The sequence below is a fragment of the Xenopus laevis genome, chromosome 1S (genome assembly GCF_017654675.1).
Source record: "Xenopus laevis strain J_2021 chromosome 1S, Xenopus_laevis_v10.1, whole genome shotgun sequence".
Lineage (NCBI taxonomy): Eukaryota > Metazoa > Chordata > Amphibia > Anura > Pipidae > Xenopus > Xenopus laevis.
Window position 1 is genome coordinate 73,799,330 of NC_054372.1, and position 16,614 is coordinate 73,815,943.

Genomic DNA, 16,614 nt, shown 5'->3' on the forward strand with positions numbered 1-16,614 from the left:
TTACAATATATAGACTTGCAGTATATGTCTGCACTTACCAGTCAATTGGGCTGCTAGATTAATCCATTCAATATGCACCCAAGAATACACTATATAGAGGGGGCGTGGCTACATGGCGAAGGAGTAAGTCGCATCTGAATTGAGCTCCGTGAGTTTTTAATAGCTACGTAGTTGATCTGAGCTACATTACCACGATGGGAAAACATGGCAAACCCGGTACACCCCAGGGATCCTCCAAGGCCAAAGATCCAGCGCTCTCCTGTGGGATTAAACAGTTTTTTCCGCGGTCCCAAGACATACCTGAACAACACGGGGAAACCAATATGGCGGACGCACCCAGCACAAGCCCAGACTCGGACGCGGTGACTGACGATTCACCCGAGGTGAGCGGAAATCTAGATGAGGTCCTTAAAATACTATCAGAAATGCCTCGTAAAACAGATTTACAAAACTGGGGCACAGATCTTAAAAACACGATATACTCGGAAACGGCCGCAATAAAGCAGGATATTATACTGATTCAAGACTCGCTAGACGAGCTGGAGGATAGGATTACTACTATGGGGTCAGATATAACTGCCAACTCTAAGACTGCTCGCAAACATGATCAAGCTATTCTTGATCTCAGGCGACACACAGAGGATTTAAAGAATAGAAGCCACAGGTGCAATATTCGTATAAGGGGAGTTCCTGAAAATATACCAAGCGAAGAGCTGAGGGACTTAGCTACGAAACTATTCACTGAAATATTAAACGACCCCTCTACGCCACCCATTGAAATTGAGCGCATACACCGAGCTGGTATACAGAGAGGGACAACACCCAGAGATATACTTTGTTGTCTAGCACGCTTTGAATTGAAAGAACGGATTTTGCAGAAATCGAGAGCTGTTCATGGTATACATTTTGAGGAGAATACCATACACTTGTATCAGGATCTGGCGGCGTCTACCATCACCCAAAGACGCCTCTTGAAACCAATTACAGCGGTCCTACGTGAACGTGGCATATCCTACAAGTGGGGATTCCCATTTGCACTTTTAGTGCACAAAAGTGGTAAATTGTTGGCTTTGAGATACCCTGTGGACGTACCTATATTTTGCCAGCAATTGGATATACCACTCGCAGATGTCACAGAATGGCGCAATTACATATTAGGCCCCCCGGATGAAGACTCGGATGCCGCCACAACAGCAAACCACGCAAGAGATCAGACCCCTCCAAGACAGTGGCGGAAACGTCTTAACACCCAGTCCCCTGCAAGGCTTCCAAGCACTCCTCTCAATAAAAGGCAATCTTAACTGAGAAAAGCATAACCTTACCCGATCTTCTTTGAGTCCTCGCATGAGGAATTATTCGTTCCTCCCTCACTATTTGTCCAGATAAGTTTTCAATGTTTTTTTTATGCCTACAATTACTTGCTAATTTACCATTACAAGGAACGCTCTCTCTTACAAACTGATGCGCCCCTGCGCTTGATTAAAGAAACACAGGAACTAAGCTGCATAGATATGACATTATCACCCGCCTTATTGGCGAGTTGGATACACCACTTTATATCGGGGGAACTACCAGTCTTTATTTTTTATACTCTTCAAGTATTTTCCTCATATAATTGAATTCTATTACTGCTTACTTATATTCCTGTATATTTGGTGTAATGGGAGGGGTTTTTTTTTTTGTTTTTTTTTGGATTGATGAGCGATAATAGGCATTTTTCTATTTGTCCCTCTCTACAAATTTTTTATAATTTTATAATTTTTTGATAATTTTTGCTCTAAATGTTTTAGTTACATTAGTTATGGGAAAAGCTTTTACTAAGGTTACACAGACTGTTACTCAGTATGAGGAAATACTGTTTGATGTTTCTGGTTTTTGTAGGCTTTTGCTTGTAATGTATGCAATGATTTGAAACCCTTGGGCAGATATAATGTAATTCTCAAACGTTCCTTTGGCATTCTATCTTCCATCTCATTTACTACATTCTGGTTATACCCGATATTAATAATTCCCATCTATTTTCGCATTTAAAAAATGATCAACCGCAGCCTCAGCACTTAGCTCAATTTGTTAGATGTTGTTAACTCATAGCAACTAACTAATTCTCCACACCATCTCCACCCCCCAAAGGAGATTTCTCCACACACCACATTAAAGTCCAAGAAGGCAGGCCTTAGGGCCTTTCTGTGGTTACTTTACTTACGGAATACTGTACACTGGGAACTTTGTTTTTTCCTGGTGTCTACAGTTAACTTCCGCTTTTTTTCTTTTTTCCCTTCCTGTTCTGTTTTTTTTTTTTTTTCGGTGACTCCTCTTTCCCCCTCCAGGCTTTTCAACTATTATAACTTAAAGGAAAAAATTTAAAACAAAAAACAAACAAAAAACAAACAAAAAAAATAAATAAATAAATAAATAAATAAAAAAAAAAAAAAAAAGCACAATGAGCCACTCTTTTCATAGCACTAAGCTCAATACCCGACCCCAGACTCTGAATATTTATACAATTAATGCAAATGGGCTTAATTCACCTTGGAAACGGAAAGCATTATTACAAGAACTAAAGATGAAAAATGTGCATGTAGCTTTGATACAAGAGACTCATTTTAAATTGGACCACGTACCAAAGTGGTATGATTCACGATTTTCACAAATCATACATAGTGCTCCGCAGCCTACTAAAGTGAAAGGTACAGCTATTATCTTAGCTAATAATCTGGAATTTAAATTAGAGGGCACAGAATCTGATAAATTAGGTAATTACACCTTTGTTAAGGGGACCATACAATCCAACAAATATACCTTTGCTTCTATATATTTACCCAACAATGAACAAAGCTCCACCATGGAGCACATATATAATAAACTCATAACATTCACTGAAGGCACCCTATTAATGGGGGGGGACTTAAATACTCCTTTGGATCCTAAAATTGATTGCTCCTCGGGCAAATCCTCCATCTCATATAGGCAAATTAAGAAACTTAAATTGCAGTTACATTCCCTTCAAATAGTTGATACTTGGAGGACTCTTAATCCAACAGTCAAAGATTATACTCACTTTTCTCATAGCCACCATACTCATAATCGGATTGACTATATATTTCTGACACATAACTCGATAGATAACATCAAACAAGTAGATATAGGCCCAATTACGTGGTCAGACCACGCGCCAGTTTCGTTACACTTCTCTCTTCCCATCATGACTACTAAACAATTCTCATGGAAATTAAATGGAAATCTGCTTAAAGATCCTGAAATACTAAAAACTTTGGCCTCAAACACTGTAGAATTTTTTAGCCTAAATGCCATCTCTGCGACCAGTGCCATTATTGAATGGGAGGCATACAAATGCTATATAAGGGGAGTGTTGATACAACAAGGTTCAAGGGTGAAAAGAGATAGAACTAAACGTAAAAAGGAACTACTACAGAAAATTCAACAAATAGATACAGCACACAAAGCTTCTCGAGCACCCTATCTAGAGACAGAACTGACGCAACTGCGATTGGAGCTTAAATCTTTAATACAAGCAGAAACCAATCGTGCCGCATTCACTCTGCGTAAGCTCTATTATGATCATGGAAACAAATGTGGTCGTTTTCTGGCCCGGGCACTAAAAAATAAGGAACATAAGAATCATATATTCCAGCTGAAAGATTCTAAAGGATACCTACATAATTCTCCTGCAGGTATCCACAAGGTCCTGACAGATTTCTATACGAAACTTTATAACTTACCCAATGCCCCTACACAATCTAACGATGATTTGATAGACAGATCATGTGTACAATATATCGCATCTTCCGATATGAAAAAAGGAGATTTAGATTGGCTTCAAGCTCTGGAGAACGATATTACGACTGCAGAACTAGAATTAGCTATAAAAGATACCCCTTCAGGTAAATGCCCAGGCCCTGTCGGATTTTCCATGTTATTTTACAAAGCACTCAGGCCGCATATAATCGCCCCCCTGACTAGAGCATTCAATGCTGTTCAAAACGGTAATTCCTGGTCTTTGTCTTCATTAGAAGCACATATTAGTCTCATACTCAAAAAGGGAAAGACCCAGCTTCTCCTACCAGCTACAGACCGATCTCTCTAATTAATAATGATATTAAGGTTTTGGCAAAAATAATTGCAGCACGACTCAAACCGGGACTTGCCCAAATTATACATCTTGATCAAGCGGGTTTCCTCCCCCGCAGAGAAGCAAGGGACAATTTGAACAAGGTTTTTAACACCGTAGCCATTGCAAATAGAGATCACATTCCCCTTTTCTTCCTATCTACAGACGCCGAAAAGGCTTTTGATAGGGTTAGATGGGATTTTATGTTTCATTGTCTTCGTTACATAGGCTTAGGACCCAAGGCCATGTACTGGATCACTTCCCTTTACAACAATCCTACAGCTAAAATTAAAATAAATAATACCTTTTCGGAAGCGATCTCTCTCCATAATGGCACTAGGCAGGGATGCCCTTTATCTCCCCTCTTGTTCATTTTGTCAATTGAACCTCTATTATGCAAAATTCGGACTAACCCCAACATCCATGGTATCACAGATGGACATGCCCAGCACAAAATATGTGCATATGCAGATGATTTGTTGTTTACGCTCACTCAACTGGTTGTTACTTTACCCAATTTACTACAAGAAATTAAACGATATAGCCACTTTAGCGATTTTAAAATTAATTATGATAAATCCAGTGCACTAAACATCAGTCTACCCCGAGATACCCACTATGGGCTTATTGGTAAATTTCCTTTCAAATGGTCAAAAGACAAATTGTTGTACCTGGGTATTTATTTAACACCAAATTGTGCTGATTGGGCTAGGCTTAACTATATTTTGCTTTTACAGGAAATCAAAAAGGATCTGGAGGACTGGTCTAGCAGAACTTTGTCATGGTTTGGCAGGGTCAATACTGTTAAAATGAACATTCTTCCCAGGTTGTTATACATGTTCCAAGCACTACCCATGAAGCCTCCTTTGGACTTTTTTTCACAACTGAATAGTCAACTTCGCAAATTCGTCTGGCACAACAATCACCCTCGCATTAGGTTTGAAATCTTGACACGCCCTAAGACAAAAGGTGGTACTGGATTGCCGGACGTCACCCTATACCATCAGGCTTGTATCCTTCTCCGTCTCATTGACTGGACTTACCATGCCCAAACTAAGGCATGGGTGGCCATGGAACAATCCTTTTCAAAGCAACCATTGAAGTTACTTCCTTGGCTGCCTCGTAGGAACCGGGACACTGATACCTCCCATCATCTTTGCTCTTACGCTTTGAATTTATGGGACACACTCAAATGTATGAAAAGGCCTGACAAGGGACAAGTCTTTTCTAACTCCACTCATTGCTAACCGAGACTTTACTCCTGGCCTCACAAAAGATTACCTGGCCCATTGGCAACAGGGCGAGACCTTTTTCATCTATGCCCTAAGGGCACATTTCCCCCATGGGAAAATCTAAGGGAGTGTTTTCATTTGCCAGTGGCTGAACATTTTCGGTATCAACAACTAGCGAGCTTTATTCGCACCAACATTCCTCTGCCATCTGATCATCCCATGTTTATGGAATTTGAAATGCTTTGCCGACACACTACTCCTCCTAGAAGCGGTATCTCTATTATCTACCGTCTACTCATAACATATCCAGACACACAGTTGCCCTCTCAACCACACCTCAATAAGTGGGGCGAGGCTCTTCACATTGTCTTCTCAGACTGTGAACAGGAAGATGTCATCCTTAAATCCTGTACCGGACCTAGAAGCTGTCGAATTTTGGAAAACAATTACAAAATATTGACAAGATGGTATAATACACCCACCAAACTCAGCAAGATGTTCCAAGGTATGTCGGATACATGCTGGCGGTGTGGCAATAATCGTGGCACCTTATTACACATTCTCTGGGATTGCCCCAATATACGGAAATTTTGGTCTGAAGTCCTTGTGACCTGCAAAGATAAACTTCAGATGGACATTGACGATTGACCTGCAACTGTCTTGCTTCATCATAACATGGTCTCGGTACACAATTACAAAAATTCCCTGACACAATATGCCCTAAACGCTGCCAAAATGTTGATTCCCCGAAAGTGGAAGTCTGCAATTGTTCCGACTATACATGAATGGATTGTAGAGATGGAAGAAATCCGTAAATTTGAAGAACTCCATGCAGAATCTCAAACCTCCATACAGAAACACTGGGCAACTTGGCTTCCATGGTGCAATTACATGGATGAACTTAAACACTGTTAGTGAGCGGTCTGACCCTGCCAAGCCATGTCTGACTGCACTGCATAATCCTCCTCAATTTTATTGCTTTTAATGCTGTTCTTAGTTAGAATATGCATATATTTGGCATAATTTTTCTGAGCTAATAAGAGCTTTTATATATTCATTTTCCTTCCTTTTCTTAGATTATCTGAACTCTCTGGCTCTGGGCCTGGAACCCCCTTCCCCCTCTTCTCTTCTCTCTTCCTATTCCCCTTCTCTTTTTTCAATCCAGCTGCTGCATACCCTGTAAATCACGAAATTAAGAATGGAAATTTGAAGTCAATCTTGCTAGAATTTTACAGTAACACTTCTTTTTTAATTTCCATGCAACTTTATCATGAATGTCAGCAAACTAAAATGCAAATGTTATGTTTTTGAAACTATCTGAACGTTTAAAATGTTTCAATGCGAAGGATAATGTACAATATACTCTTGGTTATTGTGATTGTATGCTATGCTGGATTCCTGTTTTCTGTTGAACCTCAATAAAAAAATCAAAAATTAAAAAAAAAAAAAGAATACACTATATATTTATTTTTCTTTTTGAGTAGTAATATACTGAAATAATATAAAGTAAATGCTGCATTGTGTCTATGTTCATACTGAAACGGTATGAACGGCTATGTTCATACTCGGCTTAATCCTTTATTTGGCAAGCATATAAAATTCTGTTTAAAATTCTTATTAAAAAATTCTGGGGTATTTTAGGGAACTCGTCCAATTTTAAGAGCAGTAAGCCTAAGTTATATTTTTTTCTTGCTGTTAATATTACATTTACAAAATATACATATAAATACAAAAACATATATTATGCTAATTTACACGTTTATATACAGTATGTACTAATTACCATTATACTTTTAACATACATGTCTATAAAAAAAACAGCCCTTAAAGGCTAACTAAAATATGAGTAATATACAATGGAGGTGTGATTGATCTGCACAATTTGAAATCTGCCAAGTTCATGTTCAAGTCAGTGGCAGAGGTCCGTTGAGCCATTGGGAGATGTTAATAGCTTTCTAGACATTCAAGTTTTTTTTGGTGCAAAAACTCGATTTGTACAGATCAAATACAAATCAAATATGATTCCAATTGTCGGGTCGGAACCATCAACTTTTTTCTGAAATAACCTTTCCAGTTGAATTGTGAGTATATTTGAATGAAAAAAAATCACCGAATTCGAAATTCGACCTTTGATAAATGGGCCTCTAAGTGTTATTGTCATATTTACCTGGGAGCTGTTATCTTGTGTCAGTGAGCGGTTGTCATGTTACATTTACTACAGTGCAGCTGTAAAGAGTGACTGAAGCTTATTAGAGCACACACATGACTGAGGGCACCTGGGAAACCAACAAAATGCCAAGCCCCATGTCAGATTTCAAAATTAAATATAAATAATCTGTTTGCCCTTTTGAAAAATGGATGTCAGTGCAGACTTCTGCAGGAGCAGACTATTAACTGATTTGTTTTGAAAAAAAAGATGTATTCACATGACAGAATCCCTGCTTGAGGGTACACCAGTGGGGAAGAACTGTTTTTTTTTCTTTTCTATTGTTTTGATAACTGTTATGTAAAATGCTTAAATTGGACCCAAAGATCAGAGCCATCACATAACATCAGTTTGCATTAATTTTTTGCAATTTTGTGCTATTGAGTGACTGGTGAAAATAGGATCAGGCTCATACCAATAAAAATTAAACAAATAAAATGAAGCAGGTCAGAGAGTTCAGTAGGAGCAAGTAACATCATAAACAACATAATCAGCATAAAAACACTTCAAAAGTCCTTGTATCTGGACCATCACTGTTTGCAGCACCTTGTGCTGTATTTGACTATGGTGCAAGTATTTAAAGCCTGTGCAAGTGATGAGCAAGTTAGGGGGAATTAGAGGGCCCATATGCTGCCCAGCTGTCTCTCATGAACACAGTGCTACAAAACAAAGGTTTATTCTTAAGCATAAAGACCGGCACCTAGCAAATGAGCCCTAATATCTACAACACTGGCACTCAGGTATTTGAGAGTCAGCATCATGCATTCTCTTGCAAAGAAACCAACACAGTTAGGGTGAAAAGGGCTAAAAATAACTAACAGACCTACAACTATTTACAAACTTGCACAGTATGCATTATGCATTACAGATAATATGGCACATGAAGCAGCTTGCCAACCTATACTAATATAAGAGATGGCAAACTCCTCCCTATAGCCTCAGCAGTCTCTAATCATCTATATTTATAGTTTGAATTATGAGTATGCTGCCTCTGAGAGATCCATTTTGTTTTTTTAAGATATGAAATATGTTCAGTACATTGTCTGCATAATTAGACTACACTGAGTAAAAAATATAAGATATTTTTAAACAATCATATATAAGGGGAGCACATACCTAAGTTGAAGTGCATATTGGAAAAAATGGAAAGAAGTAACTCAGACCCATACATTTTGTTTCACTCTCATTCTTTATATTTTGATTTTGTACACTGCTTGTATTTAGATGGCATATTCATCTCTAAATCTAAGTGCCTGGAAGATTTGTGATAAATGCAAAATATATGGCGTGTTTATTTCACATGAAGTATACAAAGGTAAATAGAATAATAAATCATAGACAAGACTTGTCACAAACAGCCAACTTTATATACAGCATGTGTGCACCAGGTTCATTTAATTTACCTGGGAAAATAGCATAGCCAGCCTAATAAAGCCTTTATATGCAAAGGATAAAGTTATTTACTAACTTGAGATGCACAGTTTGCATTTTACTTACATGTACCACCAAATATTTTTTTTTCTATTTGTGCCTTTCTCTGCCTTTTCTCAGCTCAGCAAACTCACACGGATTGAGATTAATTTAGTAAAGGTGTGGGATCTATTATCCAAAGTTATTAGTTTTCTGAATAAGGTTCTTTTCCATAATTTGGACTTTCATACCTTAAGTCTACTAAAACATTCATAACACCAAATAGTTTTCTCACCAAAATGCATTTTTGCTGGTCTAGTTATGATCAAGAACAATTATGGGACCTTATCCAGAATGCTCTGGACCTGAACTTTTTCACATATAGGTTTTTTCCATAATTTGAATGAACATACCTATGAAGGCTTATTTATTGAAGGTCGGATTTTAGTGGTTTTAGAGGTATTTGAAACTGTAACTAAACTCACAAACTCACTAAAATCATGACTGTCGTTGAATTTATTAAAAGTTCCAATTATAAAAAGTATGAACGAAAAAAAGTGATGAACAATCCGAAAAAAAAAATTAATACCAGGAAAAGCTCTAAAATTGAGTTTTTCGGGAAACTTGTACCAGAAAAAAATCTGAAAACCTCTAACATTCGGATTGTTTTAAAAATCAGCATTCCTCGCATTGACTTCCACAACAACTCTACAACTTGGCAAAGTTTGGCATGAAATGCTTTTGTGGCTTTCACGGCTTTCAAAATTTTATAGCTTTTTCGAAAAAAAAGAAACACCACAAATTTTTCGTGATTTGTGGAAAAAATCGAAATTAAATTTTTATTAAATGGGCTCCATATTGTACTGTTGCCCTGTACTGGTAAAACTGGTGTGTTTGCTTCAGAAACACATTTATAGTTTATATAAACAACCTACTGTGTAGCCTTGGGGCAGCCATTCCAAGCTGAAAAGGACACAGGATTCACAGCAGATAAGCTCTGTAGTATACAATGGGATTTTTCAGATATTTGTAATATACTGTGTATCTTGTGCTTGAATGGCTGCCCCCATGGCTATACAGCAGCTTGTTAATATAAGCTTTCTGATGCAAGCACACCCATTTTACCAGTGCAGGGCAACAGTACATTATATTGTTATTTGTTTAAAATACTTACATTTTTTGCTGTTACTGTTCCTTTAATTTAATCTTTGAAATTCACCTTACCTTACAAGAAGTTACCTATAACACTCACTTTCTAAATTAAAAAAAAACAGATGGTCTGCACAAAAGAGCCAAATTCTCAGATTTTATGTTGGACTGATATAATGCAAAAGAGACAGATATAAAGCCAACTGCTCCCTTTTTTTCAACTTATTTTTTGTCTGCATTGTTCAATAAATCACACATCTTAATAGACATCGCTTAACTTATAGCATTTGTTAAATTTTGGTGCAGAGTGAGAAAAGGTTAATTTGAGAACTTAGGGTGGTCATTCTTTATAGTCAAAATGTATTAGCGTTATAGATTTCAATTAGCCAATAGCCATATAACCTTAAACATTAAAAAAGGGAAACAGACATAAGAAAAAGCCATAGAAACTATGCATGTGGGTGCAGTTGAAACGTGAACCATAGTTAGGGGCAGACAGACTTGGGATGAACAGTTGGAGGAGCCTATCAGGTTGGTTGCTTTTAGAGAGGAGGCCAGACCCCTCAGTTCCCACATAGACCAAACCTTCAGATAATGGTCCATCCTGTTTTATATAAAGGCAATATAAACTCAAATGTTCTATTGCTATTTACTCTCTTGATTATCTCTGCCTTCATGGGTGGTGCAGGGTCCTCTCATTTAGAAGCTATGGCCAGGTCGAGTGGCCATTAGAACCTGATTCACCAGCTCTTGTACACATTTGTGTATTTTAGGTATTGGCTTACCCAGAAGGAGGATAATGGGGCCCAAAGGTACTGGGCAGGCTAGTAGTTGCCAAATGCTCCCTTTAATACAGAACATACTAATGTTCTGTTTACACATATGCTAATCAACTACACTTTTCAGTTTCAAAAAGCACAGCTTGAGATGCACTTGCTTTGCATACATTTACTTACCCACAACTGTACAATGAAATCCAAAAGAAGTTTAAATGTTTAACAATTAAATTGCTTGAAACATTATTAAAATAATGTTAAAAATAATTATTAAAATGAAACTGAGGTACATTCTGTAGACAAAATGTGAAAAAATTACAGTAGACATTAGTTATTGAGCTTGCTAAAAAATGTACAATATGTATATATGCATGTTTTCTTTATTATTTATGATATATTTCTAGCTATTGTATTACTTGATTACATTTTCTTATATAACCACACAGAGCATTATTTGGGTGCCAGTGCTCTATGCCGGAGCCCTAATGATCCATTTATATTAGTGCTCTGTTACTTGCTCCCAGTGCAAGGTAACTGAGGTCACACAGTGTGGATTATTTACTTAAGGGGGTGGATAATATAAAGCTGATCCATTTTTTTGCAAGGTAAATTGGGGAAGAAGTCTCTGTGAGGTCTTTATTAGACTGATGCTCCTCCCATGAAATGTTTCTAATATTTCCACTACACTAGTCACTAGCATCTATAATGTAAACCTGCACTTTTGGTACTTTATGAAAATTGTGTTTAAAAAAACACAGAACTTCCATAAAACTCTCCAACTGACACCCCATAGTCTCCAATCCTGGGACTGAGATTATCTTTTCGGAGCTCTACCTATTTTTGTGAAAGGGAAGCTCTGTGGATCAGCCAGTACTACTACTATTTTTGTGAAAGGGAAGCTCTGTGGATCAGCCGGTACTACTTCATTACCATCTATGTTTATTCTCACTCAACTCCTTGGTGTAAGAAGCTTACATAGGGTACTTTTACAGAATTCTCCAGGTAAAACCATGTTCTTATTGGGTATGTAAAGGAAATAGAGTATGGGCACTTCCACAAGGTGAATATGTCATGAATAGTCTGGATCTTACTGCAGGCTTTTTGATTAAAGCTGACTATGGTGACTATAAACAGTCAAAGGGACAATAAAAATAGCCTGTCTTGTAAAGGGTTGTAAAAATTCAGGGTAGCTGGGTTCCCTAATCCTTCATTTCCACTTAATATTTTATGTTCCCCATACACATAAGAAGCCATGAAGGAAAATAAGAGGATACCTTGTTTCAGATTTATACACTGATTTGTAATATCTGGCAAAAGTGAAAGCATGCCAAACTATTATATTGACCTAACTAATAGCATAACATTCAAACAAATATGAGTTCATATAAAAATATAAATATAAATATATATATATAAATATTGAATAAAAAAGTCCAGACAACTTGCTTTATGTAACAAGAAGGTTTTTACCAAGCAAGAATATGCAACGTTTCGAAGCTCCCGCTTCTTTCTCAAGCATGAATGATTACAATGACATCACATCCTATTTAAAGTCATAGGCATTAGTCACACCCACAAGTATAACGCATACCCACATAATGATATCAGACCTATATAAACCAGACACTCTGTGTCTTACAAAAAAGTAAATCAAGATTTAGCAATGCTATCAAAAGAGATTATTTGTAACATTCTGGTCATACATCAAGGAAACAATGTAACAATTTAGAATACACGTATATACACTAATATAAAGAAAACAATTCAGTATATATGTCATATTTATTCATCCCAAACTACCCCTGTTGGAATGTAAAACTGTGGCTAAATTAGCATGTCCCATTCAAATAAAGGCATACAAGTCATATTCTCTATTAAGTCCCTTCGGTGTAAAGTTTGTAAAGTGTGTATCCAAAACTTCTCCCTTTTCTGGAGTTGCAAGAGTTCGTGCCCCCCCCATGACGGTGGGGGGCAACAGACTCCAACACAAGAAACCTCAAGGTTGCTACTAAATGTTGTGCTGCGTGAAAGTGAGCAGGAACTGGTTGTTTGAGTACCTCCTTTCTTATGGTAGATTTATGCTGGCTAATCCTATTGCGTATTGGCTGAATAGTTTCCCTGTTATAGGCAAGCCCACAAGGACATTTGAGCATATACATTGTATCTCAAATGTCCGCCCTGTGTGAGGATGTGTGAATACATTTGTGCATATAGGTGCTAAAACCCTCTGCGGGTTAACCTGTACCGTGCCCAAATCTGCCTTTACCAGTCTGTCCCTCAAATTCCTTGGGCGCTTATTAGATAAAAGTGAGGGTTCTAGGAATTCTGGAATATCAGGATAGGCTTTTTGTAATAATGGCCAGTGTTTATAAATAATATGATGAATTTTGCGTGCACTGGGATGGTAAGTGTGCACAAAGGGTATACGACTTTTTTTTAGACATGCTTGGTGCCCTTTCCTGTATAGTGGAGTCCCGTGCAGTTCTTTAATCTGTGCTACTTCCTGATTAAGCATTTGACTTGGATACCCTCTCTGTGTGAATTTTGATGTCATCTCAGCCAAGCATATTGTAAGTTTTTCCTCCTCTGAAACTATTCGTTTGACTCGTAACATTTGTGATCTAGGAAGAGAGAAAACATTAGCCCTTGGATGTGCACTGTCAAACAGTAATAAATTATTCAGATCGGTTGATTTAACAAATAAATCAGTATATAGATATCTTCCTTTACGGTATACAGTTGTATCTAAAAATGTAACCATCTCCTCACAACATGTGTGTGTAAATGTAATAGTTGGGATGCAAGTATCTAGGTATGTTTTGAACTCCATTAGGGATCCAACGTCTCCCCTCCATACCACCAACAAATCATCAATGTAGCGCCACCATTTGCCTTTTGAATATTTCATGTGTATAGACATATGTGTCCTCAAAGTGATTCATGAAGGTGTTGGCGTAGGTAGGGGCAACGTTGGACCCCATGGCTGTCCCCCGCAACTGGAGATAGAACATATACTGAAATAAGACAACAAATAAGAGTTCCATAAAGAAGTTAATCTGTGTTACGTCATAATCTGATCTCTCCAAAACAAAACGTACCGCTGCCATGCCTAACTCATGCGGGATGGAAGTGTACAAGCTACTTACATCGAAGGCTGCCAATAGTACCTTCCCCCAGATCCAAACTTTGAATAGATTGTAAAAAGTGAGAAGTATCCTTAATATATGAGTCCCCCAAAGGTATAAAGGGGGCTAATACTTTGTCCAAAAATACTGATAAAGCAGATGATATAGAGTTGACCCCAGCTACAATCGGTCGTCCTGGGGGTAATTGTAAGCTCTTATGCACCTTGGGCAGGGTATAAAATACTGGAATACATGGGAACTCCTGTGTACAAAAATCCTTAAGCCTCTCATTAATTATGCCATGCCCCTGTAATGTATAAACACTTCTGATATCAGGCCTGCAATCTCTTATGTGGGGTCCTTGTCTAAACATAGGTGTTTATGTCACTCAATTGATTTAGAATTTCCTGTATATAGTAATCCTTGTCCAGGATTACTAGCGCTCCCCCCTTATCGACAGGTTTGTAAATCACAGTCCTTGTCAAATTGTTATTAAACTGCATTGCTCTCAATCCCTTAGGGTCCTGTATCAGTTGATTAAGATCTCTGGCTATAAATTTTATCACAGTTTCCACTGGATGATAGGAAGCGGGAGGAAGATATCTGCTTTTTTTGTACAGATTAAATATATATATATATATATATATATATATATATATATATATATATATATATATATATATATATATATATATATATAAATATCCCATAGGTGACGGCACTCCACAAATAATCAGGATACACAGGTCATCTAGTCATATTCGAGGTTTATTGTTGGTCCACCAATAAACCTCAAATATGACTAGATGACCTGTGTATCCTGATTATTTGTGGAGTGCCGTCACCTATGGGATATTTGTGTAATTTGTATAATTTTCACTTATGGTGTGCGTTCCATACTCGTTTGGACTATATATATATATATATCTCTCTAGGTTGGACTATTATTGACACTTTTGCCTTTTTTTGTTTTTTTGTTTTTTCCTTTTTTTCTTGATTTTCGCCATATATGTTGTATATGGGGCACCAACCTAGTTTATTTTATAGAGCATGAAATTGTTCTGTTTATTACCCTTAGCACATCGGGAGACATCCAAAAGGGGAAAGATACTGACTGGCAAGTAGGTCGAAGCCCCTGGCAGTTGCACGGGACAACGGTGGGTACACCCGTAGTTACGTACGGGAGGTGACTGGGCTGTATGCAAACATGTACACTCGACTGGCAACCAATAAGAGTTATTTTGGCACTTATAGTGTCACCACTGACTCCCAAGCACAACCGCATAATAGCCACGAATACGTGGGAAGAATGGTCTATGTAGATAACAGGAGTAGACGCGGAGGGAGCACTGTCTTACGATAGTGCAGCCAGCCAAGACTCCCTGTGTGTGACACACGGTAAGTGCTGAAGGACGGGAGTCAGGTGAAATTTACCAGAAAAGCCGTAAAATACGAGCGGAAGGTTGCCGTGGCAACGCGTGTAAAGACGGAAAGCCGTGAGAGGCTTAGCACAGCCAGTCACAGGGATCGGGTGTCCTACGCTGAATGTTGCACCGTATCTGCAGAGGGGGCGACAAGGGTAAGCAATACTAAATAGCCACAGGTACTTTCCGCAAGGGTGCTAAGATTGAAATGTTGCTAAAGGGTAATAATTGTTTTAATGCTGGTGATGGTTTTTGATCTACTTATGGGACACCAAATTACACATTTCTGTACACGAGGCACATTGGATATAAGATGGGACTCCACTTCTAATCACCTAAGAGTTTCATATATATGATTTCACTTATCGCTAATTTAAAGTTAAATGACACTAACGTTAGCACACGTCACTCTTGTACACGTCATTGATTACATCAGACGCCCAGACAGAACGTCACTACTGGACGTTATTTGGCGCCAACTGTAAATGTTTAAATGTTGGGTTTGGGGAACAGGGATTTACACTTCCTGAGGACGGCCCGAGTACGGGGCTGAAACGTTGAATAAAAACACTATTTGTTTTTCACGAAAGTCCTGTTGGTGCGGCTATTTTTTCGTTGATACATATATATATATATATATATATATATATATACACATACATATATATATATATATATATATATATATATATATATATATACACATACATACATATATATATATATATATATATATATATATATATATATGAATATGAACAATGCTCCACTTTATATATATAAGTCACAGTCTTCTCTGTTTGGCCTCTTTGCACTCTTTTGGGAAAAAAAAATCAAAGAGCAAAAAAATGTACAAACTATAACTGTCTGAAGTGGTCGCTAAACAGTTTCTGGGTTTGCAAAAGCTATATTAAATTTGTAAAGGCATAACTTTTCGCATTACTAATATTTTTCTGTTCCCGACTTTTATTACATTGCCCCATTTGAATGCAAGCATGTGAGGAGGCAATGAGAGTAGAGTAGATCAGTAGAGGAGCATAGTAGGCAGTTGGGTGAGTATCTAGAGATGAGTTTACAGATGGTGTACAGGGATGTAGCGAACTGCCGATTTGGTGTTCGCGAACACCGGCAAAAAATGCGAACGTTCACGGACAGTTCGCGAA